Below are 13,359 nucleotides of genomic sequence, written 5' to 3'. Positions count from 1 at the left end.
TTGACTAGTTTTTTTTAATTTATTCATTTTAATTGAAGGCTAATTACAATATTGTAGTGGCTTTAGCCATACATTGACATGAATCAGCCATGGGTGTACATGCGTCCCCCATCCTGAACCGCCTTCCCACCTCCCTCCCCATCCCATCCCTCAGGGTCGTCCCAGTGCACCATCTCTGAGCACCCTGTCGCATGCATTGAACCTGGACTGGCGATCTATTTCACATATAGTAATATACATGTTTCAATGCTATTCTCTCAAATCATCCCACCCTTGCCTTCTCCCACAGAATCCAAAAGTCTGTTCTTTATCTCTGTATCTCTTTTACTGCCTCGCATATAGGGTCATCATTACCAACTTTCTAAATTCCATATATATGCATTAATATACTTTATTGGTGTTTTTCTTTCTGACTTACTTCACTCTGTATAATAGGCTCCAGTTTCATCCACCTCATTAGAACTGATTCAAATGCATTCTTTTTAATAGCTAAGTAATATTCCATTGTGTATATGTACCACAGCTTTCTTATCCATCTGTCTGCCATGGACATCTAGGTTGTTTCCATGTCCTGGCTATCATTAATAGTGCTGCGGTTAATGTTGGGGTACACGTGACTCTTTCAATTCTTGTTTCCTCGGTGTGTATGCCCAGCAGTGGGATTGCTGGGTCGTATGGCAGTTCTATTTCCAGTTTTTTAAGGAATCTCCACACTGTTCTCCATAGTGACTGTAGTAGTTTGCATTCCCACAGCAGTTATTTTACTATTATTTATTAAGATAAAAAATAAATACAGGCTTGCTGATGGCTCAGATGGTAAAGAATCAGCCCACAATGCAGAAGACTTGGGTTTGATCCCTGGGTTGGGAAGATACCCTGAAAAAGGAAATGGCCACCCACTCCAGTACTCTTGCCTGGAGAATTCTACCAAAGGAGCATGGCAATCTCCAGTCCATGGTGTCGCAAAGAGTCAGACACAACTGAGAGAATAACATTCAACATTCAATCCAGTTAAGATAAATGCCAAAGTTTAAGATAAAGTGCCACAGGAAATAAAGAGCTAAACATCATGATGTCTGATGTTAATAATAGCCATGGGTGCATTCTCTAACATTCCCATTGTATTCTAAATAAGAAATTAAAATAGAGATTCAGAGAGATTGAAGTACAAATCATTGCATAAATCCATTGCATAGTTGAATGGTTTTAACTTCTCTGAGAATGATTTTCCTCACCTGTGAACTGAGGCCCCTCTGTACATTATCATAGGAGTGTTGTGAGATTAAGTGAGATATTAGATGTAAAATACAGTGCCCAGGTATAGAGTTTATATTCAATAAAGGGCAGCTATTTGCTTCATCGTAGGGAAGAATTGTACCCACTCCAGTACTCTTGCCTGGAAAATCCCGTGGACGGAAGAGCCTGGTAGGCTGCAATCCCTGGCGTCCCTAAGAGTCGAACACAACCGAGCAACTTCACTGTCACTTTCCACTTTCATGCATTGGAGAAGGAAATGGCAACCCACTCCAGTGTTCTTGCCTGGAGAATCCCAGGGACGGGGGAGCCTGGTGGGCTGCCATCTATGGGATCACACAGAGTCAAACATGACTGAAGCAACTTAGCAGCAGCAGCAGCAGCAGCAGCAGGGAACAATTATAAAAACTGGAAATGAATTCATCAACCTCTGCAAAACTACAGTTTACATCGTTTGCTCTGTTTTCATGTTATGCTGTTTTTCTCTGCTTCTCTGTTTTTTAAATTGTTTTTAGCATAAATTCTCTGTTTTTTTTTCCTTTTGGCCCCCTTACTTGTAAAAGAAATGCCATACTATAAGAATACCCTGGTGCAGTTTCTCTACTGAACGGTAAAACTGAACAACTATGGTAAGACCTTTGTGTCAGTTCCTAACTGGGAGCAGTTTAGAACTGTAGAGCCTAGATACTCAAAGAGTGAACTGCAGACCAGCCAGGATGACACGACTTGGGAATTTGTCAGAAACACAAAATCTCAAGCCCTACCCTGGACTCCCTGAATAAGAATCTAAATTTTAACAAGATTCCCAGGTGACTCACATGCACTTCCAAGTTTAAAGCACCCTACAACAAGCCTGTCTGAAGAGAGAGATTACCGGGACAAAACACCAAGAAGCAGCTTAGCTATGTTGCTGTTATGATGGCTATTATATGGGAAGTGCATAGCATGATTCCTGGCATGCGTTCATTCAGTAGACAAGTGTTTATGAGCACCTGTTCTGTGCCAACTACTGTGCTGGTTACTGGGAATAGAAAGTTCAAGAAGAATTGGTCCTGCTCTCATATTTTACATTCTTGTTAAATTTTAATCAACCAGGTTCTCCCGTAGTGTTCTCTGCCTACAGTCAGCACCTATTTTTAACTCCAGGAAATTGATGTCATTAATAACAGCAAACATTCATGGATGGCTTGATCTGTGTCAGGCACAGTGTTGAATACCTTAAATACTGTAGTGACCATCTGCTGTTTTGTCTAGCCCCAATTTTTTCTTGTAACAATACAAAGCCCCATTGTTTTTGGATGAAAAAAGCATCCTGCATCTATTTTTCTGCCCATGTTGTTTTGGGTGGGGCTGGCACAGCCAACTGGTTCCAGGATCAAGTCTATCTGAAAATTCTTCCCCCTGTCTTCAGTCTGAAGTACTTGATTCAGGACCCAGAAATGCAATTCAGTCTTAGGACTTTTGCTGGAACCATGAAAAAAGAGGGACTTTTTCACTGTAGTTGCTAAGCTGTAATATGTAAGTTTGGAGCTTGCTATTTTATTGATCTTCTTTGCCAACACATAAAGGCAGACTACTTGAGAATAAAGCCAAACCAAAGAAAAGCAGAGCCAAAAGTTGGAAAAGAAGAAGCAGATTTTGAGTACATTCATTGAGTGTCTCCATCCAACCATGCCTAAAGTCAGCCTTGCACTTCTAATTCCTTATTGCATGAACTAATAAATTCTCCTTTATGTTTGAGATGGTTTGTGTTGGATTTTTGTGGCCAACTGATGATATCTTGACAGCACATGAATGAAAAATTGTTTTCATTTAATCCTTATAACATGCTCTGGGATAGGTACTATTAATGTACTCATTCTCCAGATGAAGAAACCGAGATTCAGAGAGGTTAAGGATCTTGCTCAACCAGACATAGCTGATAAACAGTGGACTAACAGTTAAATATCAGAATCTCTCATTACAAAGATTTACAGTTTGTCATTACCATTGTAAATATTGTTTATTACCTGGAATCATTAAGCTACTTCTGAGAAAGATTGAAGAGAAGTAAATATCCTGGAAACTCACTGTAATGGCCTCTATGCTGTTAAAGTATAGCCCTGAAGGACCACCGAGATAACTGGCCCATTGATAACTTCCCATAACTGAACCTCCTTTCACAGGGTTTATTAAAGGCCTCATCTTAGTTCAGTCTGTGCAATAACAGGTTGCAGGTTTATGGCTATCATGGTGGGTAATTTACTCTAAGGTCAAAGCCAACTCAAGATAAACTTGGAAAATAAAAAAGGTTTGTCTCCATGAATCTTTCAGCTTCATAGTTCTACTCCCATGTTGTTCCATGTTCCCTTTTCCCAACAATGACATTTCACTCGAGCACTCTTTTCTGGAACCTGGTTTTAAAAAATTAAAAAATTTTTCACGTTAAGATAGTCACAACTGAAAGCAACCTTCATATCTTGAAACATCTAGTTCAAATGGAAATGAACTAGATTAATAGCAAAAATTTATATTCAGGAAAGGCAACTTTTACTCAAAATTTCTGCAGTTGTAGTACTGACTGCATTTATATAGGAGGCTCAATCTGAGCTGGTCTGTAAATGCTTTGGGCCTGTGACTAGCCACTACTAAACAAAGCAACCTTTATAGTGTCATGTCCATTGAAAGAGACTAGAATGTAATTTTGGTGTTTTGCAGAGGAGGTGGGAATTCAAACAGGGGAATGGTCTGAAACTTTGACAGATAGTATGGAAAGGCAAGATGGACAGAGATTTTTGCCAAGTGCCATTTTTAAAAATGTGCTACCAAAAGTAGCTCTGACCAGTAGAAGGAAGGAAAAGAAAAAGCTCGGGAAACACTGAAGCGCCAGAATGTTTTTACCTTGACTCCAACACCACCACGCCCCACCACCGCCCCCTCGCCCGACCTCCGTATTGCTGCCACTCCACAACCATTGTTCATTTGTTGGTTCTGCAGACCTACTTGCATTTGCCAAATTGAATCCTCAAACATTTTATTCCTACGTGAGGTTAGTTGGAACTACATGAGATAAATCAAATCTCATCTACGTGATCCAAGTGTACTTGGAGAAAAATGCAAAGCATAAAAATGTCCTTTCATAGCAGGGGGATTTTTTGCTCTAGTTGCAGTCCTAGCCATGTAAAAACATGTGTGAATGAATGTATATTATTTCCTCCTTATTTTATTCAATATAAATATGCATTCATTTACTTATTTAACAAACATTTACCAGGGCCTATGCATTGTGAGATGTTGTATATGATACATTATGTAAAGACATGAAAATTAAGGATCCCCAGGCTGTGCCTTCTTTTTACCTAACAAATATTTATTGAGCACTTAACTAAGGATCAAGAACTGTTGGCTATTGCTGTGAACAGTTTTTATGGTTTCTGCTCTCATAGAATTTATACTCTGTTGATAGAAAGTGAGAAAGTGAAGTCACTCAGTTGTGCCCGACTCTGCAATCCCATGGACTGTTGATAGACACCAATAATAAAAAGAAATGTAAAGAAAGAAAGTTCCAGAAAGTGATATGAAAATAAGACAAAATAATAGAGTATTAAGTAACCAGGGAAAAGGGGATGACAGACGGTGCGGGTGGTACAGGAAGTTTCCTTTGAGAAGGTTTCCTGTGAACTGAGTCTTCTGGTGCCTGCTAAGTTACTCCAGTCTTGTCCGACTCTTTGCGACCCTATGGACTGTAGCACACCAGGCTCTTCTGTCCATGGGAATCTCTCCCGTGGGAGAATCCTGAAATGGGTTGCCATTTCCTCCTCCAGGGGATCTTTCCAACCCAGGGACTGAACCCGCATCTCTTAAGTCTCCTGCAATGGCAAGTGGATTCTTTACCACCAGCGTTACCTGGTAAGTTGCATGCATTATAATTTCCCAGTTCTCTTCCTCTTTCCTATAAGCAAAATAGACTTTCCCACCATAGGACTTTCAGTGTCCCCATAGGAGGAGTTTCCTTTCTTATCATGTTAACATCAAACTTGGCTCTGTGATATGCTTTGACCAAAGAAATAGGAGCACAGAGCTGGGACTGTGCCAACTCCGTGGTAAAGCTCTGATGACAAGCATATGATTTCATCAGCATGCTTGTTCTCCTGCCATGAGTTTGACATTTTCTGGTTAGGTTTGATCCTTGAGCCTGGATCCTAGAATGAAGAAAATATGAGGGTGCAGATCCACAGCTAACTCACAGTTCATGGATCAGCCACGAAATAAGCAAGAAATAGGAGTCTGTCTTTTTGAGACAGTATAACATGGTAAAAGGTGACTAACAAATACTGCTGAATAATAAGAAGGAGCCAATTTTGGAAAGACTAGGGAAAAATTGTGTGTGTGTGTGTGTGTGTGTTGCTGAGCTTTCATTTGGCATGCTCAAGGAACAGAAAGAAAGCCAGTGTGGGTGGCACAGAATTGGAGATGACATAACAGAGGTACGAAAGAAAGGGCCAGATGGTGTACATTTTTTCAAGTCATGGGAAAGAGTCTGGACTATATAAGCTCTTCAAAAATTGGATGAAGAGAGTCAAAAAGTAAAAACTTCCACTTAGAAGTTGTACAAATGAGTACTAGGAATGTAATATACAGCATAATGAATACAATTAACATCACTGTGTGTTATATATGAAAGTTGTTAAGCCAGTAAATCCTCAGATTTCTCATCACAAGGGAAAAAGACTCATTTCATCTTTTATCTGTGTGAGATGAAAGATATTCACTAAACTTACTGTGGTAATCATTACATGATATATATGAATCAAATAATTGTGCTGTACACTTTAAATTTATACTGTGCTGTATGTTGAGTATGGGCTTCCTAGGCGGTGCAGTGGTGAAAAATCCATCTGCTAATGCAGGAGATGCAGGAGACATGGGTTCAATTCCAGGTCGGGAATATCCCCGGAGGAGGAAATGGCAACTCTCTCCAGTACTCTTGCTGCAAAATTCCCTTGAACAGAAGAGCTTGGCAGGCTGCAGTCCATGGGGTAGCAAAGAGTCTTTACTGAGAGTCTTAGCAAACAGTCATGACTGAACAACTGAGCACATGTTGATTATATCTCAAAAGACCTGGAGGGAAACAAATTTTAATAGAAATTATTTTAAAACTTTTGAAGGACACATCTAAAAGTTGTCTTTAAAACAGTTGCCCTCATTACATTTCACTTTTTTCGTTTTTAACTTATTTTACATTTACAGAAAAATTGCAACAACAGAATGAAGTTTGCATGTAGCCCTCCCAGCTTCTCCTATTAACACCTGATATAATCACAACACAGGGATCAGAACCAGGATATTAAAATCTGGTAGAACATTATTCACTTAGCCTCAGACCTTACTTGAATTTCACCCATTTTTCTACTGTCTCTGCATTTCAGAATGTCATCCTGGAACTCACTTGAAATACCACATTGCATTTCTTATTTCTCCTTAGTCGCCTGCATTCTGTAACAGTTCTTCAGCTTTTTCTTGGCTTTCTTGACCTTGAAATTTTGAAGAGTATTGATCAGATATTTTGTATAATATTTCTCAAAAAGAAAAACAGTTGGGTTTGTCTAATATTTTCTTGTGATTGGAGTGAGGTTATGCTTTTTGATAAGAAAACCTCAAATGATGTTGTATCTTTCTCATCGTGTTACATCAAAACTTTCATGACATTGGTGTGTCTTTATTGTTAGCAATGTTGATCTTGATTGCTTGGTAAGTTGGTGTCTGCTACATTTCACCGCTGTAAAGTTACTATCTTTCCTTTTGTAGTTAGTAAATATCTTGGAGAACACATTTTGGTAATTTTCTATTTCCTTCCTCCCTTGTGCATTTATTAACTATAATTCTACAGTAAGGAAGAGTTTTTCCTTCTCCCTAATTTATTTATTTACCCAAATACTTTTATCAGTGTGGACACATATTTATTTTATTCTACAGGTTATAATCTAATATTGTTACTTTTATTTCAATGCTTAAATTGTTCCAGCTTTGGCCATGAGAAGCTCATTCAAGTTGGCTCTTGAACAAAAGAAAAATTTCAATAGGCTCCATTTTTTATTGAGCATTTCCTTATATTCTGGTACCATAAGATGTCCAAGTTCATCTTATGTTTTTCTTGACTCAGCTCTGAAATCAACCACTTCTCATTGGAGTCCCTGGGATCAACTGCGTCTCCTTGGAGCCTTGCTCCCTTCATTGTTGAATGGTGGCTAGAAACCAAGAACTCTTGTATTTTGTTTTTTAATGAAACAGAATGCCTTGAAAATCAAAAGTATATTTTAAAATACGCGAGAGGATGCCATATCTTCTCCACCAGTTTAATCCTCTGCACCTACAACTTAAATACATTATAGTTCTGAATTTTAAAAAATATGTTTCAATATAACATGTTCTTTAATGCATGCTGCTGAAATTTAAGCCTTTAAAATGTTCCTATTTTACATCCATCTGTATTTCTGGCAGAGGAGCAAATATTTGAAACAAGACCACAGATTTCCAAACACTGGGCAATGCTCACCATTGTCAAGCTCAGCTTTCCCTGAAGGTCAGCAAGCCTGATATCTGACATGAAGTCAAGCAAATTGTCTATTTCCACAGTTGGAAACTCTATGCACATTGATGGAAAAAACTGGAAACGACTGAAACTGTGTTTGGTTTGGACAACTCACTTGAATGAGAGAGAGACCAGCATGAGTTCTGCCCGAGTGATGTCTGAAAATCTAGCTCTTGGGTCTACCTTAAACAGCCTACCTATTTGACTTTGACTGGAGTTCAGATACATAAACCAAATATCTTTGCTTTGGCTTCTCTTGAGTCGTATCAGTCTACACCTCATCAAGAGTATGAAGTTTGGAAGAACAAAGAAAGGATTGAGCCTCCTAAATTCAGCTGTTAATTTTAGCCTCTGAGAATGTCAACAAAAGGACTTCAAGTTTAATTGTTTTTCATTGGTTCTTTCTGTGTTTAGAGAAATTTGAGTAAAACAGGTTGCCTTTTCTATTGTCAATATGATGAAATACATCTCCAAGTGCCAACTTTTAAATTTAGGAATTTTTAAATTGCATATTTATTTTAAAAAAACACTTATCCAGAGAAGTAGATGTCAATTGACATTTTAGGAGATTGATTTGTTTGAATATTGAGAAAGCCAATTATATTTTTATCTGACAGTTAAAGAAAATTTTCTGTGTGTAGGATAATGTTTCAAAATCCAGTTTAAGCAGTGTATAACAAAAGGAAAAATCAAAGCAACAGTTTAACAAATGGAAAGATGAACAGCTTAAAAATTGCATCTTCATGAAGAAAGAAAAAGTAGAGTTTATTTTATTTGTGTTATAGCTTTCCAACCAAATCTGTAAATACTATCAGTTCAGTTCAGTCTCTCAGTCATGTCCAACTCTTTGCAATCCCATGGACTGCAGCATGCCAGGCTTCCCTGTCCATCACCAACTCCTGGCTTGCTCAAACTCGTGTCCATCAAGTTGGTGATGCCATCCAACCACCCATCCTCTGTCATCCCCATCTCCTCCTGCCTTCACTCTTTCCCAGCATCAGGGTCTTTTCCAGTGAGTCAGTTCTTTCAATCAGGTGGCCAAAAAATTGGAGTTTCAGCATCAGTCCTACCAATGAATATTCAGGAATGATTTCCTATAGAATTTACTGGTTTGATCTCCTGCTGTCCAAGGAGTCCAAAGAGTTAATGGCTGGTTTGATTTACTTTCAGTCCAAGTAAATACTACATCCTTTAAAATATAGAAGAACAGAGGAAATTTTCTAGATAGATAGGACTCATATAAGATATCTATAAATTTAAGGAAAGAGTGTTAGGAATTCAAAACTCAAACTTTCAGGTTATAATCTTTACTTTCCACTTGCCCTTTGCATGTGAATACCTGGGTTGGTCAAAGCTAAATCTGTTTAAGATATTTGTATGGCTCCAGAACAAATTTCCTGAGCATAAGAAGAGTCTGTAAAGCATTAAAATTTTTGCAGGAAGGGCGGGGGGCACTTCCAGGACCTGAGAGTGGGCTCCTGTCTAATATTAAGAAATAAATTATCCAAGGAAACACACGTGCTGACAAAGCAAGAGACTCTTTTGGGAAGGGGTGTCTAGGCAGACAGCAAGAGAAGGTAGCCTAGGAGGACTGCTCTGCCACGTGGCTCACAGTCTAGGACTTCATGGTGATGAGATTAGTGTCTGGGTTGTCTCTGGCCAATTATTCTGACTCAAGGTCAGAATATTCCTTCCTGGTGTCTCCTGCATTGCTCAGTGAAGATGGATGCCAGTAAGGAGGATTCTGGAAGGTTGGTAGGACATGTGACATCTCCTTTTGACCTTTCTTGAATTCTTCTGGTTGACGGTGGCTTATTACTCTATGTTCCTTACCAAGACCTCCTGTCATAAAGTAACTCATGCAAATGATTACTATGGTGCCTGGCCAGGGTGGGTGATTTCAGTGTGTTTCCCCTAACAAAAGGGCAAATGCTTGGGCTTCATCCCCAAAGACTTTGACTCAGGTATTGAAATCTGTAATTTTTTTTTTTTACTGAAGTATAATTGATTCATAATATTAATTTAGTTTTAGATGTACAACAGTTGATTCACTATTTTTATAGATAATAGTCTATTGAAAGTTATAAAATATTCACTATATTCTTTGTGTAATATATCCATGTAACATTTCTTTTTTCACTTTATTATCTTTTTATTTATAATTGAAGGATAATTGCTTTATAATATTGTGTTGGCTTCTGTCATATATATCAACATGAGTCAGCCATAGGTATACATATGTTCCCTCCCTCTTGGCCCTCCCTACCACCTTCTATCCCATCCCACTCCTCTATGTTGACACACAGCACCACTGGTTTGAGCTCCCTGAGTCATACAGCAAATTCCCACTGGCTATCTGTTACATACAGTAACGTATATGTTTCCATGCTACTCTCTCCATTCGTTGCACCCTTTCCTTGTCCCCCTGTGTCCATAGGTCTGTTCTCTATGTTGAAGTCTGTGTTTGTAGCCAGGCTAATAGTTAAGAAACTGTCTTATTTTGGAAGATGATAAAAAGATCATCTAGCTCACCCCACTCGTTTTACAAATGAAAATGCTGAGACCTAGACATAAGTCGGAGCGAAGTGAAATTTTTCAAAAACAATTCACCCATTCAAAACATATTTAAAGGACACATGCTCAACACAGAAGGCAGTGGAAATACAGTGTCAAATTAGATAGGTTTGGACCTTGCCTAGAAGAAAGATAGGGTTAAAGGTAGAAGTAAGATTATGAGATTTAGTTGTTCAGTTGCTAAGTTGTGTCCAACTCTGGCAACCCCAAAGACTGTCACCCTCCAGGCTCCTCTGTCCATGGGATTTCCCAAGCAAGATTACTGGAGTGGGTTGCTGTTTCCTTCTCCAAAAGATCCAGATTATGTCCTAAATCAGTGTTCCTGCCATTATGACACATAATTTTTCCTTACCTTGGGTTGCCATTACAACCCCTGTAACTGAGAGAGAGTTAACATCACTGAAATGAAAAAAGACTTATATTTCCAATTTTTCCTATGTTTATGAAAGATCTGTTACATTTTCAATAGTTGCATCTTCTTATCTGCTCACACACCTAGAAAGTTGCAGGGTTGCATTGAAATGTTAGGATCTAGGAAGCATCTGCCTCTTCGAGTTTTTTCATAAGTGTTAGTCACTCAGTCATATCTGACTCTGTGACCTCATGGACTGTAGCCCACCAGGCTCCTCTGTCCATGGAATTCTCCAGGCAAGAATACTAGAGAAGTTAGCCATTCCCTTCTCCAGGGGATCTTCCCGGTCCAGGGATTGAACTTGGGTCTTCCACATTGCAGGTGGATTCTTTACCATCTGATCCACCAGGGAAACCCATGCAAACACAGCTTCAAAACAAATCCCAACCCTTCTTTCCAATCACATTGCCAGCTCTTCACCCTCCTACAAAAGCTCTCTTACTTACTCATGTCCAATTTCTATAACACACATTTGGGCTAACCTAATGTGAGACCTAAGCCCTAATGATGAGCTCAATCTTTGCTTATATTGAGGAAAGCAAGCTCTTCTGTTGTCAAAGGTATGTAACTTTTACTTATGGCAAGATACATGGTGTAGTTTTGCTATCAATAGGACAAGTAATGCAGAAACTGATGCTTAACATGGTTCCTGCTCATTTTTTTAAAGAAAGGTGGCTCGGTTGATATATTCTGCATGGATGTGAAAGGTTTGGGAGTGAAGCAAATCTCAAAATGAAGATTCTAGTATATTAAATCTCTGTAAGGCAATGGCACCCCACTCCGGTGCTCTTGCCTGGAAAATCCCACGGACAGAGGAGCCTGGTGGGCTGCAGTCCATGGGGTCGCTAAGAGTCAGACACAACTGAGCGACTTCACTTTCCCTTTTCACTTTCATGCATTGGAAAAGGAAATGGCAACCCATTCCAGTGTTCTTGCCTGGAGAACCCCAGGGTCGGGGGAGCCTGATGAGCTGCTGTCTGTGGGGTCGCACAGAGTCGGATACGACTGAAGCGACTTAGTAGCAGCAGCAGCAGCTTAGCAGCAACATAGCAAAAGAGCTCATAACTAAAAGCTGATCATTTGAATATTAGTTTAAATTCCAAAGCTAAATAAATGGTCTCACTATTACTAAGTCTAAGATCTGGACTAAATAAACATCCACTTTAAGGGTCTTTACCAAAATTCATTAGGTCTCATTTGTTTGTTTTTGCTCTTATTTCTGTTGGCTTAGGAGAATGACCTAAGAAAACAGTGCCATGATTTATGTCAGAGAATGTTTTACCTATGTTCTCTTCCAGGAGTTTTATGGTGTCATGTCTTATGTTTAAGTCTTTCAACCATTTTGAGTTGATTTTTTACATATGTTGTGAGGGTGTGTTCTAACTTCATTGATTCACCTGTGACTGTCCAGCTTTCTTAACACTGCTTGTTAAAGAGACTGTCTTTTCTCAATGGCCTATTCTTGCCTCCCTTGTCCAAGATTAATTGACCATAGGTGTGTGGGTTTATTTCTGGACTCTCTATTCTGTACCATTGATCCATATGCTTGTTTTTGTGCCAGTACCACTTTGGTTTGATTACTTTAGTTTTGTAACATTGTCTGAAGTCTGGGAAGGTTATGCTTCCAGCTCTGTTCTTTTTCTCAGGATTGCTTTGGCAGTTCTGAATCTTTTATGGTTTCATATAAAATTTAGCATTATTTCTTCTGGTTCTGTGAAAAAAAAGTCATGGGAAATTTGAAAGAGATCACAGTAAATCTGTAAATTGCTTTGAATAGTATGGGCTTTTTAACAATATTAGTTCTGTCAATCCAAATCATGGGATATCTTTCCATTTTATTGAATCATCTTCAGTTTCCTTTATCGATGTTTTAGCAATAGTTTTCTGCATATAAGTCTTTCACCATCTTGGTCAGGCTTATTTTTAATTATTTTATTTTATTTTTTAATGGGACTTTTAAAGGGATTGTTTTTTGACTTTCCCTTTCTGATACTTCATTGTTATTGTAAAGATTCATTTCGTTACATGCATCCCTGTCTTAGAGGCATTAGGTACTCAATCAAATACTGTTGAATAAATGAATAGTGAATTACAGTATCATAGTTTTCAGTAAATTCTAAGCAAATTTTTAACAAAATTTTTGTTTAATGACTAGCTTAATATCTACCATTTAAGTTGTAGATTTCATTGTAGGCTTATAGTGGAGATTTCTCAAGCATACTGATAATGGTGTTAACTTTTAATTTCATATTAACTTAATAGATAATACAATATATTAAAATAATTTTTAAACTTCAAATTGCTACACTCTTTCCAATTAAATTGTCATTTGTATTTGGATACAATTTAGATGGAATTTCATACAACATTTTTAAAAGGCTAAAGCCATGAGAAATTATTCCATTTGATATCATAAAGTTTGCGTATTTATTCAGATCTTAACCTTGCAAGTCTGTTGAAAGTAGTATGGAAATTGTTCATGAACAGGCTTTCTCATTAGATTTTTGGCATCTCTACATCTGTCTCAGCCAGAACCCTGAAGAGCAAA

Source organism: Bos taurus, chromosome 15 (genome assembly GCF_002263795.3).
Source record: "Bos taurus isolate L1 Dominette 01449 registration number 42190680 breed Hereford chromosome 15, ARS-UCD2.0, whole genome shotgun sequence".
In the NCBI taxonomy this organism is placed as follows: Eukaryota; Metazoa; Chordata; class Mammalia; order Artiodactyla; family Bovidae; genus Bos; species Bos taurus.
This window is presented reverse-complemented; position numbering follows the sequence as displayed.